This window comes from Anser anser (genome assembly GCF_964211835.1).
Source record: "Anser anser genome assembly, chromosome: 2".
NCBI lineage: Eukaryota > Metazoa > Chordata > Aves > Anseriformes > Anatidae > Anser > Anser anser.
The window spans coordinates 22,197,447-22,221,139 of NC_139721.1; the positions used below are offsets into that span (position 1 = coordinate 22,197,447).

At 46.9% G+C, this 23,693-nt stretch overlaps 1 long non-coding RNA gene across 1 annotated transcript in view; it reads right to left on the reverse strand.

Moving 5' to 3' along the window:
• LOC310893514 overlaps positions 1-23,693 on the reverse strand; it is a 59,505-nt gene that overhangs the window by 13,966 nt on the left and 21,846 nt on the right. The window contains exon 2 of the long non-coding RNA XR_014579047.1: positions 1-23,693. This exon is cut by the window's left edge and continues 13,966 nt beyond it; it is cut by the window's right edge and continues 17,787 nt beyond it. This is a non-coding gene — a long non-coding RNA (uncharacterized lncRNA).

The following is a 23,693-nucleotide window of genomic DNA, read 5'->3' on the forward strand; positions in this document are numbered from 1 at the left end:
CTCACTAAGCTCAGCGGAGCCTTCTCAGTAAGTTTTCTTCAGCTTCTTTGCAAAAAGCATTCTCTTCAAGTGCAATTTTTCCATCATCCTCCCTCTGTCCAATTCAGTGTTAGGAATGAATCAGTCGTGAAATAAATCGATCATCTGTTCAAATCAAGTCTGGGGTTCCCCAGTTCAAGAAATTCATTGATAAACTAGAGCAAGTCCAGCAGGGGCTCACCAGGATGGTGAGAGAGGCAGGCAGAGCTGGGTTTGTCTGGCTTTATCAAGAGCAGGCCAAGGTGAGATGTTTCTGCTCCTTACAACTTACTAATGGGTGCCAGACTCTTCTGTCTGGTGCATCATAGCATGAACGGAATGGGCACAAACTGCAGCAAGGGGAATTCTGCTGAGGTGTTAAGAAGATAATTTTCAGTGTGAGCATAGTTATACCCCAGAACGGGCTGCCCAGAGAAGCTGCGTCCTTTCCATCCTACCAGGCATTCCCAACTTGAGAGGACTAAGTCCTGAGGCACCTGATCTCAGCTGGACACTAGGTGGAAGGAGGGACAAGACTACTTCCCAAGGTCTCTTCCAACCTAAAAGACCCTGATTCTAAGGGGAACGGCTGCTACGGGGAGGGTCAGCCCCACTGGAAGCTATTGCTTCTCATATGTAACCCACTGGTTAAGGGGGACGTAAAATGCTTTTCCTGCCATCCCATGAAAAGAGTTGAGATTTTAGAATTTTTGCATTCTTTTAGTAGGTCAACACCGAGGCCTTTCTAGGTTTTGTCTGGTTTGGGTTTTGTTCTTCTAAAAGGACATGAGAAAAGATGAGCTGTTTGTCTGGTGATCAAGTATTAATTGAACCTGAACTTGGAATTCTTTCATCTAAGAGTGGCCTGATCTTCAGACCAGAAAATGCTGGCCTCCCCCCACTTTCCCTGGCACAGTATATATTATCAGGAAACAAATAGCTCCAAAAAAAGGGAAAATAAGACATTTTTGTTGGGAAAATAATGTCGTTGGAATTGTCTGACCAGGTCTATGTGGTTCCCACGGTGCGGAACCACACAGCACATTTAGAACAAAAAGTAAAGAAAAAACTCAGACTGCAACTGCTGTGTTTCTGAAACAGAAGGAAGTTGTGAAGACAGACAGCTAGTTACTGGGGCTGGAAGCTGACCGGCATCTTGAGATTAACACCTCTGAAATGTGAAATACATCCCTAGGGAGATTATGATTGTAGATGCTAGAGCTTTGCTTTTGTGTCTCATGCAGTACTGATTGCATTTGATCTGAGCAGTGACTTCCCACATTAAAAAGCAAGAAGACTTCAGGCTTTCAGCTCATGTGGTCTATCTTGTGACTGCGATGCTTTAGTGTGTGGCAAGAGAGACAGTGGTAACTACAATTCTGGAGCAGATTGTGAGCAACTAACAGGAACAAAATTATTTCAGTGATAAAAAACCGTGGCTCTTATCTTCTCTGGATCATTCAAAGAGTGGAAAGGGGTGTAAATCTGTTATAAGTATCCCATGAAATCCTTGTTGGCTGGTTCTTCACCACCCCTTTTGCCAGATATAGCTAAAAAAAATGCTCTTAGCTGCATAATGGTGCCTAGGACATCACCCTGTCAGCCAAGTCTGAAGAGGTGAACGTGGGTTAAAAAAAATGGCCCTTGTCATTCTTACTGCCTCTCCTTCACTTGAATCCAGGTGGCATTCGGCTGAGAATTTAACATTTTATCTTTCCATTTTAATCTTTCATCGCAGTTGTGAGCTCGTTGGGGCAGGTGTTGCCTCTGCCTGGGCGACCAGTGCCTGCCCCAGCAGGTTTTGGCCACTGCTGCCATCGAGTAACCCGTGCCACCAGACATCCAGGTGTGGGCACCGCTGTGCTGCGAATAACAGTGACAGCAGAATGGGAACCAAGAGGAAAAGGTATTTTTATGCTGCGAGTAACTACGGAGTATTTAGGGAGAACATGTGAAACAGCAAGAGCCAGACTACCTTGCTGTGTGTTAGCTTTCACTGTTAGGCTACGTTGTCTTGAACATTGCTAAGACTTTTTATCTAGTTCCCAAATTGCTTGGTGAATGCCAGAAAGGTTATGCTAAGTGGATCGGATGGTTGGAACCACTGCTTTCTCTAGTGACCAGCTGCAGAAAGAACTAGCACAGAACTGACAAAGTGCCTTCTACAAAATCTCCGGTGTTGAAATGTCACTGGAAGGAGAAATGGACTGACTTTATCTGGTTGGCATTTGGGTGAGGCCCAAGAAGGCTTGAAGCTGCCCCTTGCCATCACAGGGACATTTGGGAGTTTCCAAAGAGCCTCATAGCACTTGGCTTCCCACAACCACCTTGCAAATCCCAGGAAATCTTTAGCTGCGACGTATGTGTTGTCTTCATTCTGGTCCTGTTCAAGCACAGGTTAGAGACTGCAGGGCCGAAGCACAGAAGACACTGAAGCTGTGGCTCTGGATGTGGTGGCACAGCTCCTTACAGCCCTTCCTTGGGACTCCATCACATTTCTTCACTGCTCTTTGTTACTCTCCATGGCAGTGCAGCCATGTAACCCCATCAAAACCCTCAGAGAAAGGGTTTCTCTTAACACAGGGTTAGAAACACACCCTGCTGCACAGCCACCTTCAGCCGAGGGAGCAAAAGCCTTCCTGGAGGTCCTCAGTAATGATCCCACTGCTCGAGACCCCTGCCTGGATCCCTGCTGTGACCTCTGGATCCCACTGCCCTCTCTGGTTTCTCATGTCCTGTCCCCAGCCATCAGTGCCGACACTGTGATGTCCCCAGGGCATCCTTTCTTGGTGCTGAGAGGGGAGGACGTCCCTGCCAGGCTGCTAAAAACATCTTTCCTCAGAAAGTGCTTCACCACCTCCAAAGGCAGGACATATCTCCAGAAAAAAAAACAACACTGCTTTCCTGAACAGGGCCACTGTATTCAAACCAGGCAAGGGAAGTTTTTAAATAGCTCTAGCAAAGCCTGTTTACTAAGCCTGTGAGCTCTCAGACCATGAGAGGGAGCCTTTAAAATGCTGTCCGTGTACAGGAAAGCCTTTTGTCTCCTGGAGTTCACAACCAGCCCCGTCCTGGCCGTGCGGTGCTGGCAACCAGCAGGCTCCCATCCTTCACCCCTCAGCCCCTGCTGCCAGCTTAAAGCGACCGATGCTGGTGGCCGGCAGGGACGCAGCCGTCGGGTTTTGGAGCTGCTCTTACCTGTGTTTGCATTCCAAGTGCACAGCCTGCGGTCTCTGAAGGAGCCTGCTCCAAACCTGCCTGCCTCTGCCTGCGACAGGTCACGTACCACCACGGGGGACTCAGACAAAGGGGTCTCCTTGGCTCACTTACGGCTATCCGTCCCCCCGGTCTCTGGGTATCCTCTTAACAAACCATTAGGCTTCAAAAGAAATCGCATGCGAGAGGTTATACACAGTTTAGGGGGTGCTAGTTGTTACACTGTAAGCCTTAATGAGTAGTTTTATCTCACTGTGATAAGACCAGTATTTCTGATAAACCCGTGGCGATGACACGGGAAGTCCCACAGCAACAGTTACACAAGACCTGCCTGCAGCTCCAGCCGGAGTGACAAAGTGCCCGACGTTTGAGCAGCCAGCTCTGCCGCTGCGATGTCTGTCATCGGGGCTTGTTTTAGATGCAGTTATTCTCTCCCGTGGCCTAATTTCATGTCTCTAACACTGGGGTCTTCACCTGAGAAGAAGTCAACGCCTTGCAGTGAGGCAGAGTTGAAGACATTTGAATTTCTTAATTATACATCTAGATTATTGAGCATTCAGCCTTGGAAGAGATGGTCTTACTAAAAGTGCTTAATTTTCAAACTTGCAGTCTTCTGCAAAACAACCTTATTGTGTTATTTTGTGTTTTGTACCTGTGGGTAGTTAGACATACAGGACAACTTGAGGTCCTGCTGGATGGGCTATTCTTCTTGAGCTGTTGCGTGGAAGTCTTCTTGAGCTTTTAAAACTATTTTTTAATGAACAGCGTGTAACATTTTGATACGCAGCCCTGCTTTTGGAAGACGGGTTGGAACGTTTTTATCTTTAAGTTTGCAATTTTTCTTACTGTGCAAATACCCCTAGACAAGGAGACAGATCTAATCTTTGCAAGAGGCCCTTTCAGGCTTATAACCACAGCATGCTCTAACCTATATGGACACCCTTTGAAGGTGCCTTGAAGCATTTATCTGCAAACTCACCGAAACTCGACCATCTGATCAGTTCCAATATTGACAGCCTCTGCTCAAATGCTCCAGCATCCACCCAGTGCAACTTGCTTCTCCTTCCCTTGGATCGATACTGGCTAAGGAGGGTGCATGTAACACATCAGGCTCGTTCACAGGACTATTACTGCTTTCTGTCAAACCCTTGGCCAAAGGGAGGGACCCTGCAGGCAGTTTCTGCTAAGAAAAAAATAACAATAAACAGGTTTTTAATGCAATGCCTTTCATTTACAAAGTATGTGAAAAGTCTGTTTCTTTTAGAGCAGAAGAAATGAAATAGGAGTGACAGCATCTTGGAGCTGGGAACAAAGGCATTATCTTTCAGCCAAAAGTCTGTACTAGGGCGGGGGGATTTTTCCTGCTGTGAAGAGCTCTCTGTTTGTCTGTGCTTACTTGCTATCTTCTCTCTCTGCTGTGTCTGCGTGTCTTTTCGATTCGCACAAACCACCAGAGATAGCACTGGGATCGCTCTGCCTTTGTTATGAGTTGCTTGGTTCCAGAAGGGAGCCTGAGCCTTTCTGTAATGATGGGAAGTGGATATGTCCAACCGCTCATTTATTGTTGTAATAGCTCTAAGGACACAGACAAGGAAAGGACTGTGGCTCTCATTTTTCATTAGACCAGCCTTTGTGCTCAAAAGCTGTATGTAAATCTCTGGCCAAACAAGTTCTTTTTTACAGGTCTGAGACAGAAGCAGCAAATGTAGAAGCAACAAATTGGGAGCAATTGCTTTGGATTCACTTTACTTTTAATAATAATCACTTTAAAAGAACAAGCCTGTGGACCACAGAGGGTGGTGCAAGGGGAGAGGTGATGTCCTCGGGGGGGGACAGCACCAGGTAGGGAGCACCTGAGGTCAGAGAGGGATTAGAAAGTGAATGAAACGTGAAACGTTGCAGGATGCCACGAGGCAAACTTCTCTGCTGAGCTGCTGAACTTCAGTAGCCAGCAGAGGTGAATGTTATCCCCTAGGCTTATTTCCTGCACGTCTTCCTTGAGAACTGACAGGCAGAGATGGGGTGGTTGCTTTGTGAGCGCTGTCCTCTCATGGGAAGGTGGCTGAAGGCTTGTCTGGGAGAGGTCATCCCGGCGGGCAGCGGCCCGGGGCTCTCTTCCTCAGGGACTGCAGCCCATCTCAGCTAGGGTCGTCCACACCAGGTCTGCAGTGGGAAAAGTAATAAAAAGAAATCCGAAGCACAGCCATGTGGATTTTCTAGTGATCTTTTTTTTTTTTTTTTTTTTCCTTGCCTTGTCTTGTTTTGTCTTGTCTGACAAACTTGTCTGGCTATCCCCAAGCCTTTCTGGGTATCTTTTCTGACACAGAGAAGCACACCACCGACTCCCTCCAGGTTAGCTGAGCTCTGACAGGGCGTGAATGTGGTTATATGTGGGTGTGGTGTTATGCCTGTGTTTATCAAAATCAGATAACACCAGAAAAGCTAATTACAACTTTTAACTGCTGTTGCAATCTCCTCTGTGGAAGAGAAGTTTTCACATGAATATTTCTTGCATTAGAGGTGAAACGAGATCCCTGTCCCGCACTTGCTGTGTTTGGAGCGTGTCCAAAGGCTCTTAAAACAGGCATTCCGACTGGAATATGTCATGGACTATTCTCGCTCCCAGCTCTGACGGGTTTCCAACGGGGAGCTGGAATGCAGACCTCCCAGTCACACGCAGGAGTGGCTGCGTTTGGGGGGGCTCACATTACAGTCGAGAGAAAATAAGCACCAAGGCAGGGCCAACACCGCAGGAAGATGACAGAAGGAAACAAGCAAATGCCATGTGCTGCGTGCAGGGAGCTCAGCAAAACTGCGCCTCTGCAAATCTGCGTTTAATGCTGGCCAGAGCTGAAGTCAGTGCAATGATTAGCTGGGATTTACACATGTATGCTTCACTAAAAAGTTCTTTTTAGTTCTTTAAAAGGCGAAAACCCACAGTAGAACGGCCTGCCTGTAAAGTACAGTGAAAAGCAAGGAGAGGAAGAAGCAGCTGAGCTAAGATGAGCATTAGAGCATAGAAAACTCCTCCAGGCAGAGCATTACCTGCGAAGTCCCCTTCATTCATCCTCTGGTCAGCCCACCTCCCTTAGAGGGGACAGCCCTGCTGTAAGAAGAAAGAAGTGTAAATATATATTTTCTGAGCTTGGGATAATTTCATTTCATTCCTTTGTTTCCCAGGATTGTTTTAAACAAACAGACCCACCCCCTCCCAGCAAATACTTCCTACTCCCTTCGGGATTCTGTCAGATTAAACCCAGAATATCTTTGAGAGCTCATGTTAAAATGATTCTATTTTCACCTGTTGGCAGTCCTGAATATTAACCTATTAACCAGAACGGGCTGTGATGATAAAAATGTTGATCTCTCTGGCTGTGGAAAGAGCGACATTATGTAAAGCTCGCTGATATTTAATTTGCAAACTGAATTGCACCTATTTAGGGAGGAAAAAAAAAACAGCAACGCTCATATTGATGAGAAATTCTGCATTTAAAAACATTCCTTATTAATGATTCAAAACATACAGTTCTGAGGCGTTGTAAACAAGTTCAGCATTCTGTACACTAATCCATAACCATTATCATATGTAGGGAACAAGAAGTTACTCACAAACAGATGTTCCTTCTGCCAAACCCATTCATTTAATGCACATTTTACTTTCCAAGTCCTTGTTAGCAACTTTCTGTGGTGGGCGGATTACATGAAAGGATGGAAAAGCAGGGATTAGCTTGCCTGCAAAGGAGCAATGTCTTGGTGTTTGTTCTGGAGTCTTTTCCGTCTTGCCTTGCAGTGGAGGAGTTATTCATCCTGGACATATTCTCGCTGCCCTGAAGGGCACTCCGCTTTGTTTCCAGATGCTGCGAGGCACCAGGAGATACCAAACTTGTTCAATTAGCAGAGAGCTGCATCATTAAAGGTGTTGTGTGCGCTGGCCAGTCATGAAACGAGGCGTTCACAAATGCTTATGCCCAGAGAAGGCAATTACCTTGCCATGAGTTACGGGGTGAGCTTTCAGGGAAAGGTATGCCAGAAGCTAAGGGTGGAGGAAGAACTACTGCTCAAAGCATGACTAATTTCAAAGTTACTTCATGTTCTCAGGGCCTAGTTCAGTTGGGTTTTTGGTATCTCCAAGTATGGAGATCCCACCGATTTATGGGCAACCTGATCCACTAGTTAAATGCTCTGGTGAAATCTTTTACTTATGTCCATACGGAGTTTCTCTTGCAATTTGTAACCACATCTACTGTCCTTTTGCAACAACCGTGTAAATCCCTATTAGGTAGATGTAGATGGAGAAAAGATGCTCCCTCAGCCTTCTCCAGGTTTAAACAAATCCAGTTCTCTCATCCCTTCTTCGTGCCTCACGTGCTGCAGCACTTTGACCGTCTCGGTGACCCTCTTCTGGTCTCTCTCCAATTTGTCAATGTCGTTCTTTTACTAGGAGCCCCAGACTGGGCACACTAGTTCAAATGCAGTCTCATGTATGCTAAATAGAGGGCTTTCTTACAAGGAAAGGGGCTGTCGTGAATTAAAAACCTGAAAAGGCCGTGCTAAGCTCTCTGAAAACTTCATCACTGCAGTTAGTATCTACAAAACTATCCCTTACCTGAATGCCTCCTGAGCAAGCCAAGGAAAAGAAGACAGAGCCAAATTCTTCTCAGTGATATTTAGTGAAAGGACGAGAGGCAATGGGCACAATCTGAAATACAGGAAATTCCATTTAAACATTAGAAAAAAAGTCTTACTGCGAGGGTGATCCAACGCTGGTACAGTTTGCCAGAGAGGCTGTGAAGTCTCCATCACTGGAGATACTCAGAACCCAAGTGGACATGGCCCGGAGCAAGCTGCGGTGGCCAACCCTTCTTTGAGCAGGGGTGGGTTGATGAAAGATCATCAGAGGTGCCTTCCTACCTCAGCTGTTCTGTGAGCTGCTAGGTGAGATTAACGCAGTAGCTACACATTTAGGACATTTAGTCACAGGAGGAGGGGATTTCAGTTACCCACATTTGGACCAACACCTCAACACCCCATCAAGATGAGATGCAGAGACAGGATAAAGGATGGAGAGAGATTCCTTATCAGGGAGTGTAGTGTCAGGGCAAGAGATAATGGTGATAAATTTAAAAAGGGGAGGTTTAGATTAGATATAGGGAAGAAATTCTTTACTATGTGGGTGGTGAGGCCCTGGCACAGGCTGCCCAGAGAAGCTGTGGATGCCCCATCCCTGGAGGTGCTCAAGGCCAGGCTGGATGGGGCTTTGGGCAACCTGGGCTGGTGGGAGGTGTCCCTGCCCATGGCAGGGGGCTGGAACTGGGTGGGCTTTAGGGTCCCTTCCAACCCAAACCATTCTGTGATTCTATGATTTTATGGTTGCTTCCCCAAAAACAAACAAACAAACAAACAAACAAACAAAAAACTACCCACAGAACCCACAAAAAGATGGCGTTCCGCATTTGGTCTGGAGAGGTGCAGGGAACCTACTTCAGGAGGTGTTAATGGGAGCGCAGATCTGTGATAACAACCACAGTACAGTTAGGTCAGTGTTGCAATGGGAGAGAACACCCCAAGTGAATCCAGCATGTGGATATGCAGTTTCACAAGTGGTGTATCAAAATGAGATTTTTTTAAATAAATAAATAGGTAACTTAAAAGGAGCAGTCCACAAAGCACGAGGGAAAAGGCAACCTAGATGTTTTAAAAAAAAAATATATTAAAATCTTGGGTAAAGGTTGTGCCACAATGTGAAAAGAAAACAATGCAATCCAAAAAGGCCACTTCACCACTCAGTAGGAACACTAAGGATGCTATCAGAGGGTAAGAAGTTGATGTTTAAAAAAATGGGAAGCTTACCCAAATGGGTAGAACAGTAAAACCTATACAATATGGCAAGTCAACCATACACCAGCAATTAAAAGGGATAAAAAAAAATAAAGTGTGTTGAGCCTTGCAAAGACTGGTAGCAAAAGTTCTTTACATAGCAAACAGAGGAAGCAGGACCAGGCACCAGACCGATGAGTCTGATTTCCATCCCCCCTGTGACAGCAGAGCCATAAGGTCACTGAACACATGGACAAACGTGATGTCAAGGATGTCCATGTCCGCAAGGGGCAATCCTGCCTCATCAGTCTACCACAACTCCTTGAGGGCGGTAACAAGGATGTAGGTAAGTTGAACAGACTGGATTTGAATTTTCAGAAAGCTTCCTCAACAAAGGCTGTGAGGATCCTAAGCCACCACGGACTGCAGAAAGTGTCTTTTGTAATTTGAAAGCAGAAAGGGAAGCATGGGGCTTGTCAAGATGGGGATAAAGCAGCATCAGGACCTCTGTGAATCAGTTCTGAGTCTGGGCTTCCCCCAAGAGGCCTCTCCGTTTGCCGCTGTTAAGAGCAGAGTGCTGCGTGGGCTGGATCAGCGGTCAGATCCAGGAGGGCATTTTTAGTGAAATTATCTTCCAAAGAATAGAGGCGGGTGGTAAATCTCGCCACCTGGCAGCAAGGGGGCAAGTTGGTAAAAGAAAAAGCAACAGTCCCCAGGAAGCCAAAGGCTTTGCGTGCGGTGCTGGTAGTCCCCCAGAGGGACTTGTGGCCACAGGGAGCGTTTCCTGGATCGTTCCTAAGGTCTCGTCCCATCTTTATGCCCAGCGGGCTCTGCAGATGGCTGAGCAACCTGAGTTCTGCAGGAAGTCAAGGTTGTGCTCTGTCGCTCCTGAGCCAAGGCATGATCCAGTCCGTGGGTGTGCTGTAGAGCTGGAGCTTTCCTTGAGAAGAAACAGAGGTCCTCAGATCAACAACAGGGCTGAGGCATTTCCATTAGAGCCAGGCATTTGCTCCAGCCTCCTGGCCAACTTCTTTGAGTGTCTTTCACCATTATGCGGTTTGCAGTTGTGTCCCAAAGGAAAAGAAATTATACGTATGCCCTTTATGCTCTTCACAGTGTATTAAGGAGAAAAACAAGGAGGTGGGGGGAAACCTTTGTTTTGAGTTTCCTTCCAAATGGGGCTTTTTTGGTCGTCTTTGGATATTTTTGCCTTTTGTTTTGTTTTACTGGTTAATGTCATCATTCATCTTTCCTGTTTTCACTGTAGGACTTCTGAGATGGTTCACAGATGTGCACTGGAAAGCCTCTCACTGGAAATTAAAAGGTAGCCTGCTGAATCTTGAACACAAACAGTCTTCATTTGTAACTTGAGTTAGGTTATTGCTAACAAAGGCAGACAGAAAAGAGATTTCACTGGATCTTGCTGCTTTGGTTTCCCTTTTCCCTGGAATTTTTAAAAATGCCTCCCGATACTTGCGCAAGCCCCCGAACAGGGTTTTTACAATAACATCACAGCTCAGTTGGCAGTCTTCCCCAAAACAAGTCTTTCCTCACCCCATATTTTCTTCAACCTTTTGCTAAACCCAGTGGAACTTTCTAATCAACAGAACCTGGTGGTGGTGTTGTGTTTGTTTTTTTTTTCTTTTCCTTCATGTTTTCCCATTTACAGCAGCTTATTGCCTTGTGTAAGTTTCTGGTTTTGTTGTTTACTGCAAAGAACCAGGCCTCTTCTGCCAGCTGATCTGTAGGGACATTTCCCTGGTCATTCCCTGGTCAGTTGCTCTTCTCAGGATCCCCTTTTTATCTATTTCTCCACTCAAACTTGTACTTGAGCTCCTACACATGACCCTCTCTCAATTTTCCAGGTCTAAGCAGAGGAGTTTCTGCCACGCCTGCTCCACATACTGAGCATCTTTGGAAATTTATTTTAGAATATCTTTCCTAATTTTGTATCTTCCTGCTTCAGATAGGGCATCCTGTTTTGGTGGAAAGCCATGATTCTTTGGGCCAACGGTGACAGCCCCATGTCATCTGTCCTCTAAAATCACACTCCCAACTATTTCTGCAAGTGTGTAGCATGTCACATATTTTCATAGAATCATAGAACCATGGAATGGCTTGGGTTGGAAGGGACCTTTAGGACCATCTAGTTCCAACCCCACTGTCTTTCACCAGACCAGGTTGCCCAAAGCCCCATCCAGCCTGGCCTTGAGCACCTCCAGGGATGGGGCATCCACAGCTTCTCTGGGCAGCCTGTGCCAGGGCCTTACCACCCTCTGAGTGAAGGATTTCTTCCAAATATCTAACCTAAATCTACTTTCTTTTAGCTTAAAACCATTCCCCCTTGCCATATCCCTACACCCCCTGACACAGTCCCTCCCCAGCTTTCCTGTGGCCCCCTTTAGGCACTGGAAGGCCGCTGTAAGGTCTGCCTGGGGCCTTCTCTTCTCCAGGCTGAACAACCCCAGCTCCCTCAGCCTGTCTGCATAGGAGGGGTGCTCCAGCCCTCTGAGCATCCCCGTAGCCCTCCTCTGACTCTCTCCAACAGGCCCATGTCCTCCTTGTGCTGAGGGCCCCAGAGCTGAACGCAGGCTCCAGGTGGGGTCTCACGAGAGCAGAGCAGAGGGGGACAATCACCCCCCTCGCCCTGCTGGCCACGCTGCTTTTGGTGCAGCCCAGGGTACAGTTGGCTTTCTGGGCTGCAAGCACACATTTTACGGTCATATTCAGGTTTTTGTCCCCCATTTCATCACAGCATGTGGTAAAGCACACGCGGCTGGACTGTGAACTGTTCACTGGAGACAGTGGCAGACAACCCCACGCGTGCTGTCCCACCAAGCGTTAGAGTTAATCATGTTCCTGCAGGGAAGCTGCACGACGATTCAGAGGAGAAAGGTGGCTGAGGATCAAGCGTATCAAGCATCTCTGGAAACTGTATCGTGTTATTTTCATTGGTTTCTGACCTCGGTAAGCTGGGATTGACTGAATGCTCCGAGGGAGTTCAAAACGAGAACGGCTGAATCACAGCAGACTCACTGCAAGGATCGAAGGCAACTGCAAGCAGAAATCTGCGTGAGTCATCCCAGAGAGAGAGGCCAGAGAAAAGGGTGGGTGTGCTTTGTGCTGAAGTACAGAGCTCTTGTGGGAACACAAACTTCTCGGGAGCTTTTGCTTTACTGTTCCGGTGTAAACCTGAAGGAAACCTGATTTGTATGAAATTGCTGTAGATACAGGTGCACTCTGCTGGGAACAACAAGTACAGCCCGAGCTCATACACCTGCTCTGTCCTTATACCTGTTTTCCACCTGCTGCAAGTCCACATACCCAGGAAGGAACCACTCCACTATAAAGACCATGGGTTGGGCAGGGACAGAACTGTACCCAAAGAGACCTTATGGGACCCTGGCCTCGGCTTCTTCCACTGATATCCCAAATGTGTGGAGAAAAATCACTGCTCCCCTTGGGCCGGGGCTGGGAACATGGTGCCTCGTGCCATGGGGCCATGCCTTGCACAACCTCCCTTGCATGCTCTGGATGACCAGCCGTGAACTCATCTCAGCAGTGAACTTCCAAAAGGGGGAAGTATCAAAAGCCTCAGCTTGAAGCCATAGCAATGGAGCCATTTATTTCAGGGGGGTTCCAAGGATGCTCTGTACCTCACATAAATGACGGGACACCCTCAGCTACAGCCAGCAGTAGGAAGAGCTGAAGGCACTCAGCACACCAGCAGAATGAGCTCCCAGCCCGGCAGGGAGAAAACGAAGGGCAGAAAAAGTAGTCAACCTGCCAAAAGCATCCCACAGGTTATCGGCTGTACTCCCGCAGAGGAGCCCCCAGACAGACCTCAGTGGCTGCAGACACCTGTCAGTCCCCTTAACCACCATCTAGCAGGGGCTCAGGTGGTGGGAACAGGCTCTGTCCCATTCACCCGGCTGCTCCCGTAGCGTACCCCCTCTCTGACTGGCTTTATTTTCCCAGAGCAGGTAGGTCCCTTGCTGCTTTTTCTGTTTGTCACAGGAAGAGAGCCAGTTTGACCATGAGCCCTGCATTCCTCCGTGGCAAGGCTCCTCCACATGCAAAGGAACAAAGTGAGTCTAATGTTTACAAGGAATACTCTAATTCCAGCGTGTGAAACCATTGTTTTGACAACTTCTTTATGCGGTTAAGCACTAAAATGTTTATGCAGACTGGACCGAGGTCTATTTCAAGTAAAACCCCACAGTCAGACAGTCCTGCGTCCTACAAACGCTTTCCCTCAAGCCAACCGTGGCAGGACAAAGCTGGCTGTAGCTGTCCCAGGGACAGAAAGGTCTGCTCCTGCTCATGCACTGTCCCCTTGCTTCTGAAAAGGAAAACCTCCATACCTAAGAAGCACTGCTGCTGTGGATGCCCACCATACACTAGGGAGACGGGCAGCTGCTCAGTTTAGTGCTCTCTGATGTCCAATGAAAATATGTATGACAATATACATGCACCAACTGCTTCCAGCTAAGCACTGGATTAACCTGGATGTTCCCATCAATCTTTAATAGCGGAAAAATATCTCCTGGAAGCTCTCTTCATTTCTAGTTTTTCTGTATCTTGATATGAAAACATAGTGTCTGACAAGATATATTTTTGTTGTTATTGTTTTGGTTTGGTTTTAGTTTCTTTTAGCTTTTTAAAAAACATTATTAGATGTCTTTTATAAAGCTTTTCTTCGTAATCTTATGGTATGAATGCTCTTTGGGGTATCATGGCCCATATTTTCCCAGACCAGTGTGGAATTGTAACCAGATGAACAAACAAAAGTACACTTACATATCCCTATACCTTGTATATAAGTAATGGTCCAACAGGTATGTAAAAATTCAAGGATTGCACACACTAATATGATAAATGCAAAACCAAGTGATATTCTTTGCAGAAAGAAACTGGTGACAAATGAAGTGACACGTATGTATGTGTCCATGTATATTGTGCCTTCCTGTTTCAGAGTGTGGTATTATTAACTCGGAAAACAGAAACAAGAAATGATCACACTTTCTTAAAAATATGAGAGTTTAAAAAGCCAATACACAGTGAATTCTTGGTCTTCCACTTTTTCAACCTTCAGGTTCTGCTCTGGTATGTACTTTCAAACTTAGGGAGAAAAAAAAAAAAGCATTGTTGAGATTCCTATATAATCAAATCAGGGCTTGAAAAGACACCATTTGTCAAGAGACAAAAGAGACACACACTGAAGCTGTGAGAGCTGGCAGCAGTGACAGTATTACAATTAAGAATAACATTTTTTCCGGATAGGATAAACACCATTTGTCACTTCATAAGCTTTAGGATTTGAAAATGGAACTACAACCATTTCCTTTTCTCCTCCAGATGTAGATGATGTTGCTTCATCTTCTGACATTGCAAGTATTTGTAGACCTCATTAAATGAAATTAAAAGCCTCCTCCCTTTGTCCTCTTCTTTATTCCCAAAGTTTCCCATCCAAATGCTTTGCTACTGATTAGTTCTATTGCTTTGGACTCAAAAAACGCTCTAACAGAAAAGGAAGATCCATAAAAAATGACAAAGGAATACTTGAAGTTCTTAGTATCTGTACTGGAGAAATTTGGTATTTGTTATGGCAGTACATTTCATAATTGCAGGTCAAGGTCTGTGTGACGGAGATAAATTTGCAACTAAATCAGATGTCTGGACATCTTTTTGTTATGAGTTGCACCCTGTAGAAAAATGTCAGTAAAACTCATAGCTATTCATTCTGTACATCAGTAAACATGGAAATGGATGTGACCACGTCTGTGGGTGTGGATGGGAAGGATTATGGCACAGTATAACTCCACAGCATAGCACAGCAGAGGAAACCTGGAAAGAATCCCAGCTGGCATTTCCAAATACTCTCAATGCAATAATCAGGCGTGCATCACTCTGGAAAGCTGTCTGAGTGTTGGATATTTAATGCTTTTAAACACCTTTAAAAATCCTTCTGTCAAAAGAAGTATTCCACTAAATGAGACCTAACTGCAGGAGGCTGGATAGGCCTTTGTTTTTCTCAGCAAAGTTAAAAAGGGATTTTCACAGGTAAATAGGATCTAGGTAATGCCTCTTGCTCCTGGGGTGGCGTAACAGAGGGGTCCCCTCAGGTATGCAGAGGAAAATCTGCCAAATGAACGGCTGGTAGCACTCCTTGTAGTTCTCACATCTTTCCAAAATCTCCTTTTCTCTCCTGATGTCGTGTTCTGGCCTCCAAGGCATGGAGTGGGCTCCAGGCTGCCCGTGCTGCAGCTTCTTTTCCCACCTCCCTGAGTGACTGCTGGGGCTCTGCTCCTGCCTGGGCTTCGGGCACTGACAAGTCACAATCTTTCCAACTCCTTTTCTTTTACTGATCTCGATTTTCAATTTCTTTACCTCAGACAGCGCCCTCCAACGTGATGAGGAGTGGTGTCCCAAGGCAAGGAGGCCTGCTTGGTCCCCCATATACCATCCAACTTTGGAGGAGAATGGGGGCCAGACAGAAGTACAGGTCTTTCAGCATCTTCTGTTCCCAAAATAATGTATTTTTAACCTTAAAACAGTCTTTATAATCTCTAAAGAGTCTGGGAACTTGGTGTCTCCGTGGTCTCTGATCCTTTGGCATTCTGTCCGACTACCTGCAGTTTCCAGCATGGGAAGGATGGAAATTTCCTGACAGCGCCCTCCACTTAAGCACATGCCTGCCTTCAGGTTGAGCCAGCCCTGCTGAGTTGATTTGCAAAGCAAAGCAAAGCCTTCCCAGCCCGAGTTCAGTCTTTTCCAGCCACTCCTGGGCATAGAGTTTTGTTCATGATGCCCAGTCTCAGAAGCTGGAGAAGTCTTTGACCTGTATGTGCCAACTGTGCTGGAGACGGATCGGTGCGTGGAGCGAGAGGAGGAAGGCATGTCGCCAGCCTTTTGGTGTGTCTCAACCAGCGACACCAACAAAGACAGGAAAGGATTTTTAAAAGCCTCCCCGTGATAGCTGAACACAAAAGTGCACTAAACTGACAATTTGGATAGAGCTTCGGAGGCGATTTGCTTCGTATTGAGCCCGGTGTGCCCGCCATTTGACATAATTTGACAACTTGCACATTAAGCAAAGCCCAAGTGTTCTGGAAGAGAAAATGGCGGCTGCGTTACCTCAGCGCCGCCATCCCGCCTCCGAGGACCTTTCTCCTCTACGCAGTTAAAAGAGGAGGATAACCGTAGGCCTCAAGGTGGGGATGTTTTAGGCCGTGTTATGCAGGTATTTCCGAGCGAGGGGAGAGACAAAGAGAAGGGAAAAATCCTTCCCTTTTACCTGGAGCCTTTTTGCTTGCCCTCCCGCAGTGAGAAATCTCCATGGCCATTATCACCCACCTCCTGCTGGCTTTGCTCTGCCCCTGGCCCAGGAAGCCCTCAGCTGTTTAACCAACAAAGGCCAGCAAGGCAGAAACTGCAATGAAGGACTGTGACTAATTAAGATGTTATCTTGTGAGCAGATTCAAATGAAGGTTCCTGGGAAGAGAATACAAAAATCCTAAGTAGCTGTAAAGTGGCTCTTTTCACCAACCTGAAAGCACTGGCACCACATAATAACTCACAGCTGTGCATATTTGATCCTCATCTAGCACCAGCTCATGCATTATTTACGTCCTTATTACTGGCAGGGGAGCTGGGCAGAAATGACAGCAATATCTGCTGTACCTGATGGGACACCAAGCCTTTGGCACAGCTCGCACCTGTGGTGGAGCTCAGCCCCTTGGCTGGGAGAGGCAGGCAGTGAGGAGGTGGGAAAGCAACTGAGCTTGGAGACACTGGAAACCTGAAACATCAGGAAAAAAAAAAAAAAGAGAGAAGGGGGGAGAGGTTTTGGACTGTGAGCAGGCACCCAGCAGACGAGAGAAGGAAAACTCACTTTTGTTGCCTCTACATTGTGCCGAAACAAAGGGAAAGAGCAGGTGAAGAGTGGAGAAGCACAGGTGGAAAATCCTGCGGGATTAGCAGCGCATGAGGCAACATCATGCTCTGCTCAAGTCCTTGTTAGTAGTGTCCTTTAACTGACACACGACGGCCTATGCTAAAGGTCTGGCAGGTTTCTTGGCCACCGACCAAGGCAGGGAGCTGGCACAGAGACCTCTAATAAGCACAGAGGACTCTGGTGTGCCCACAAAGGAGGTGCTGATGCACACCACACCCTGTGGCAGCCTCCTGCCATCAGGAGACCCAGGACTGCTGTCACGTAGGCTGCTTGGTGGTGGCTGGTGGCTTTTGCATGGGTGCTGGCTCATGGGGAAATGGATGGACACCACCAATTATGCTCCCACAAAGCACCAGGCAGCTGGGGGCAGCTGGGCACTTTCCCTCCTTCCCAGCAAGGTCAAGGACAAAACCATTAAAAGCTCTGCTTTCTGTGTCTGAAATCCATTTTGCCTCATGCTATGACGTCCCACAGGCAGCCTGGAACAGGTTATTTGTGCTGTCTTTACTCAGCTGCTCCAAAGTCCTTGCTGGACAGCTGGGATGGCCTTCCCAGGCAGACGCTCAGGCAGGGTGGTATGGGCTCTCTGTTGCTCCTGATTATCGTCAAAACAATATTCCAGGACCACATCCAGTCGTCAGCAGGAAGCTAACACACAACCTCGGCTACAAAAACTGCAATCAAAACCCAAAGCAGCAGCCCTTCAGTCAGCAGTATGACTAACCCCAGGTCAGCTGAAGCCAAATTCTCCTTTTAAGTAAACAGACCTCCAAGTACTGCTGTCTGACACATGCAGGATCATCGCATACAAGATGAAACTAGCCTTTCTTCTGCCGTGAACCTGAAGTCAGAGGCAACCTTTGAATGAATCATGGATTGGTTTGTCCAAATGCGTCTGATCCACATGGGTCATGAAACAGAACTGCCACGCTGCAAAAGCTCCATGTGCCAGCCTAGCTGCAGAGGAAGACTGTGAGGAGGCAGTCAGTGGTGCAAGCCTCGTGGCAGGCAATTCTGCATACATGGGAAGCTTAGAGTCAAGTACGCTACCAGCTGCAGCAGTCCAAGGCAGCCAGGCCTCAAGGACAAGAAAAACTTCTGTGGATGAAGGTCACAGGAAGAAAGAGGGTCCAGAGCAGTAAGAAAGCATCAGGCCCACTTGGAGGACCTCTGAGCAGTGGCCACCAGGGAGGCATAGCTGCCTGTGTGCATAGTCACCGGGGGTTTTAAAGAGAAAACCCACAGCACAGCATGACTGTTGACATTGTCCAGATCAAAGCAGCTTTGTGGTTTAGAAAATGTGTCATCAAAGGAAGTGGGGAAAAAAAATGGGAACCTCCTTCAGGAAAGCCTAACAGAAGGTAAGGGATAACCAGCTTGGGGTAGGCACCATGCGTGAGATCTGTATAACCAAAACTGTGAGCCTGGCAAATTGCCCGTAGGCTTGAGAAATAGAGGTACAGCGTGCCCCAGACCAAAGAGAAGATCCTTTGTGCATTTTTAAGCAACATCCCATCATGGATAGTTTAGCCTGCTTCCCCCTGCTAGGGCACCTGGACAATTCTGCCAGGTCACACATCTTCTCTAGTGTCTTCATGGTGATTTAGATGAGCTTTCCAGGAGTCTCCCTTGCACTGAAGCCTTCCAAAGAATGGTCGTAGGAAAGATTCTTCTATTTCACTCTTCCTCTCCCAAGTTCTCCTATGCAGGCGTGAGGTATAGGCATGCCTTCATGTTCACTACTTCAAGACAATCCCACAGTTGAGACCTTTATTTGACTCACCTGATTTGCCCTGGCACTTCGATGTGACTGATGTAAGCAGTAGGACAAGCCTGGTGCAGGGAACATGTTCGTTAGCACATTCCATCCATCCAGTTGTCCACAGATGCTTAACAAGACCCAAAAAGACAGCCATGAGGCCAGGCAGCTCAGGCCTCATCCATAATTGCTTCCTGTGCAGCAAGTAGCAATCATACAGCAGCTATAAACATTGCAGTCTTAATGTCTATAGCTCCAACAGGAACACAAGCAGGAGGAGAGACCTTACTGACAGGATTTTAGTTTGAATTATCTCAAGATCCATCTGTGCTGTGAGAATTACGATTCATGGGCTAAGTCCTGAGGGTCTTTCTCAGTATTTTTTTCTGAAATTGAAAAACACTTGTGAAAGCTGTGTAGAAGCCTTACCTGACTAAATGCTTTGAGACCAGCTTTCCTGTTTTCCCTAAGCAGGCATCTATCACCAAAAAATGTGCCTTGTTTTACAAAACATGGAACAGAAGGGGATTCTCTGTCCTGAGGAATTTACAGTCTAGTAAGTATGAATATGAGGATGGGCAGTCTCATAGTAGTGGGTTACTCTCCATTAATCCTTAGACCTTTCACATTTTGTTTCCATTTTTTTTAAACAAAAAATGTCCAATGTTGTTGTGTGAATCCCTTTAGAAACCTAAGGTACCAGACCACTCTATAACATCTACAAACTTGCTTTTCTCTGTCACCTCTTCTGGACCCTGCTCAGTATTTTCTACACCATGGTCTTATTCATGCTGTTTTAAGCAAAATTCTCTCTCCAGTAGACTTCAGCATTCCTGCTGCCCACACTGCTTGTGAGGAGCTCCGAAAGTGCCGTAATTGCATGTTGGAGTTCCTGAAGTGATGGCTGGTATTGACTGCAGGTACATTTCTAGACCCTATCAGCAGGCTGGAGAAAGAGCAGGGAAAGAACAGGAATGCGATTCCTTGCATTAAAACAGGCAGGTAGCTATTAGGCAGTGCTCTGTGTGTGTTCATGCAGTGCCTGGTGCGCCCAGTGAAAGCAGGGAGTCCCGTGGCACCCAGCGCTAGTCAGACACCTTATAACAGGCTCCCCCATAATTTCGTACAGAGCATGGCAAGAGGTCATAAAGATGTCTCTTCTGTTCAGTATTTATCAGTAGGGCTGGGGCTTGTTCAAGGACTCCCTCTTCTCCCCTCCCTTACAGGCTGAGGTCAAATGAGAACACAAATCTCGCTGATAAGGTTGTCAAAACATGCCAATTGAATGTCAGATTTGATTAATAAGGAAGATAACAGTGATGTGATAGGTCACGGGGAGGAGACTGCTAAACCAGTTGGATAAATGGAGAATATATTAAAAGGAGGCAATAGAGCCAAGCCAGAATGAAGACAGTTGCACTGCACAGAAGTCTGTGTCAAGACTGTGTGCTGGTGCGGAAAACTTTGCTATCAGCACTCCAGGGAAGATTGGAATACCTTCAGGAAAGTTGTCCTTTTATAACGTGCAAATGGGTTTAGGATGGCTTCCAGACACTCCTGTGATTTCACTGAATTAATGTGTTGCATCACTTTCCCTGGTATACTGATTTTCAGCGTGGACATCTATCCAGCTGAATTGTCTCCGAGCAGTGGTGGGAGGCATTGTTGAAGAGTTTAGCTCTTCACCATTGTGCAGCAGACCAGGGATACCACGGAGAGGAGATCCTCACACACGGACCACTTGCAGGATTACAAGGACAACCCTGAGGTCCACAGCTTCCCCATTGCTTGTTAGCATCAGCTGCTGTGGCGTACAGGCTCCGGGTCACCCAGGAACGGCCATACGGCTCCTGTCACTCAGATTACAGTTTCCAGCTCTGCACATGTTTGCACAAGAAAAGGCTGGAGGCTGAGGTGGAGGAGGAAGGGAAAGGCTGGGCACAGAGCACTGCACTTCTCTATCAAAGAGACAAGATGAAGGGCAGGACAGGTTTTGCCGTGCTCCTTCAGCCACCCCAACGCACTTGTCAGCAGAGCTGTGGGGTGATGTAGTAGGGGTAAAGAGCAGATTGCTAGAAGAAAGTGAGGCACGTAGAGGAGCTCTTGCTTTCCTGACCCATGCTTTCTTGCTTTAGCTTCTAAGAAAGTGGCCCCACATGATGCTTCAGGCCACTTCACCCCAATCTCAGCCTTATTTATTGCCCCTTCCCAGCTGCACCAACGCTCTCCTCCTCCCCAGCACTCCTGCGGCCTGGGACCTTTGCCAGCGCCACCACCTTGGCTGAGCTGAGGAATAAGCAGAGGTGAAAGCAAGTGCTTTGCAGCCGTGAGTGCTTCTACTTAAACTGTCAGCAGAGTCGTACTGCCACACAACCCTGGCACAAATGCACGTAGCTGCAATTTGCTCACAACTTTACCCCAAAGAAGTATAACTGATGCTGACTTGCTGGTCAGTCAGGGAAGCAGGTTACTGGCCCTCAACAGCAGATATTTAGGTTAATCTCTTATGCCAACAAAGCCTCCATTTTAATTCAGACTGCTCTTTTATCTTTCTGCCTTTCTTCTCTAGAACAAACATGCTTTCACCTAGTGCAAGTGAATCGGATGAAAAAAACATTTTTTTTCTTGCCCTGACACAAAGCTGCATTCTGGAGCAACTGCATATGTGGAATTTTCCACGTGTTTGCGATAAGCAGCCCATGTGCACAGAAGAATAAACAGTGTGGCTTTTAGATGGTGCTAGAATTGCCCCTGATTACTTCCACAACACCTGTATAGGTCCTTAACCAAATCTCTGGCTGCCTCCAAGTGAAACAGAGCGTTGGACGCTAACAAGACAACCAAACGCCAAGCAGGGTGTTCAGAACGTGTCAGCAAACAATGCTGTCGTTGTTGGGATATTTAAGTGTCTCGAACAGCTGTAGCCAGCTAGAGTACATAAAAGGGCATAGCCATTAATTCACAGTAGTCCACACCACTGATTCAACGCACACAAATTGGAGAACCAGGTGGCTAAATGTCATGCTGCTGGCTTGTTTTTGAAGCCCGGATAACAGATTTCCAATTCCTTTCCAGACTTGGTAGAAAAAAATGCGTGCAATGACTTACTGCAGTAGCTATGGAGTTAGATAATTCTAGTATCAGGGGTTATTTACTCTGATTCAGAGAAAAATCAAGTGAAGCCCTCTGCCTCTATGTAAGTACAGAAGAAGTCCAGTATCGAGACACTTGCTTACCTTCTATTGTTTTCTTGATTATATTTTAATTTTCAGGTTTAGGTGAATTATTTCTAATTGGTGGTAAGCTATAGAAGTTCACTGTACCTGGAATTAGAATTTCACAGATTCCTTGGCACACTCCCACTCTTAAAACAACAGGAGTTTTGTTGCTGGTTGGTAGGAAAACTACCCCTAGGGCAGATGCTGATGATGAGATTCAGCGTATGAGTATCAGCAAGGTGAAACTACGGGCATAGGAAAACTGTACCTCCCTCAAACACACCTCTGCAAAGAGAGCCCTGTTTCTGGGCTCAGCAGGGTGCTCTGTTTGCTGTATGAACCTGGTGCACCCAGATGAGGTGCCGGGCAGCAATATGAATCCTGAAGCCAGAGGAAAAGGGCTAGAAGGAGCTCCCAGGATCTGCAGGCCCAGCCCCTGGCTGCCAGGAGCACTGTATCAGAATTCCTGGTGTGATTTTTTGGACGGGACAAGGGAGATAAACCCAACAGCCTGATGATGGCATGTCCCTTGGTGGCCCATGTGCCCGGCCTCTCCATGTGCGTGGGAGAGGGGCTCTCACCGTACACCCACTCACCAGAGCCCACCTCGTGCCTGGGGTTTCCGTGTGTCCCCAAGAAGCCTTCGAATGCCCCGGCAGCCTTGTTCAGGATTCAGGAAAAGCTCACAGAGTGGTGGTGGTGGTGGTGGGTAGTTATTGAATCAAAGAGTGGTTTGGGTTGGAAGGGGCCTTTAAAGATCATTTAGCCCAACCCTCCAAAGCCAGCTTCAGTCTTCTTCACAGAGACAGATTACAGAGCCAAAAAGCCTGTGGGAATAATAAATAAATAAATAAATAAATCAGCCTAAAGGCTTGAAAGGAGACAAATTTCTTACAAGCCACACTTCCTGCAGTGCTAACAAATTGTGCTCAAGAAATCCACCTCTTCTTTTAGAAAAATTCAGCCAGCTTGTTCCATTTTTTGAGAAATGTTATCGAGCCCAAAGTGAGTGCAAATGGATGCGAGCCTGTAAGAGCCTGGGCAAGGCCCAAGAATCTCTACAGGAAGAGACAGCCCCACAGAAATACACCCGAGGCTGACTTTGAAATGTAATGACAGTAGCTCCAACCTGCACACCAGTGTCGGTGTCCAGGTGGATGACCCTCACGAAGCGGCCAGGCCGCTCACGGGTCCCTCAGCCCATGACGCCCTTGCTCCATCTCCAAGGGCCATCAGAGCCCAAACCTTGAGGCCTCCACACAGTTCTGTGATGTAACCCGGCGTTTTTGGTTTAAAACCCTACACTGCAATGAAAATTAAACATTTACGAGGGGCATGAAATTAAATGTGGTTTCCAGCTAGGTCACCCCAGGAGTGATGCACGAAGTACATTATTCATTTTCATATTTAATTTATTCCCAAACTCCATTTGTGGATCCTGTGATGTGCACCGGGCCCGGAGCAGTGCAGGATCAAGGTTTCTTACCAAAGGACCTATGGGACCCATGCCACAGGACAGAGAGAGCTCAGAGAGCCCTCTTCTGCCTCTTGGGTGTCTTAGATGTAACAACAGACACACATCTGGGTCCCCACTACTCAGCATCCCAGGGCTGTGGTCTGGGGCTTAAGGTCTGTCTTGGTTCTCCCTGGCCTCCTTTATCAGGAGGGCTGAGCACCAGACTGAAGTCTTTGAGTTTTGAAAGTATAA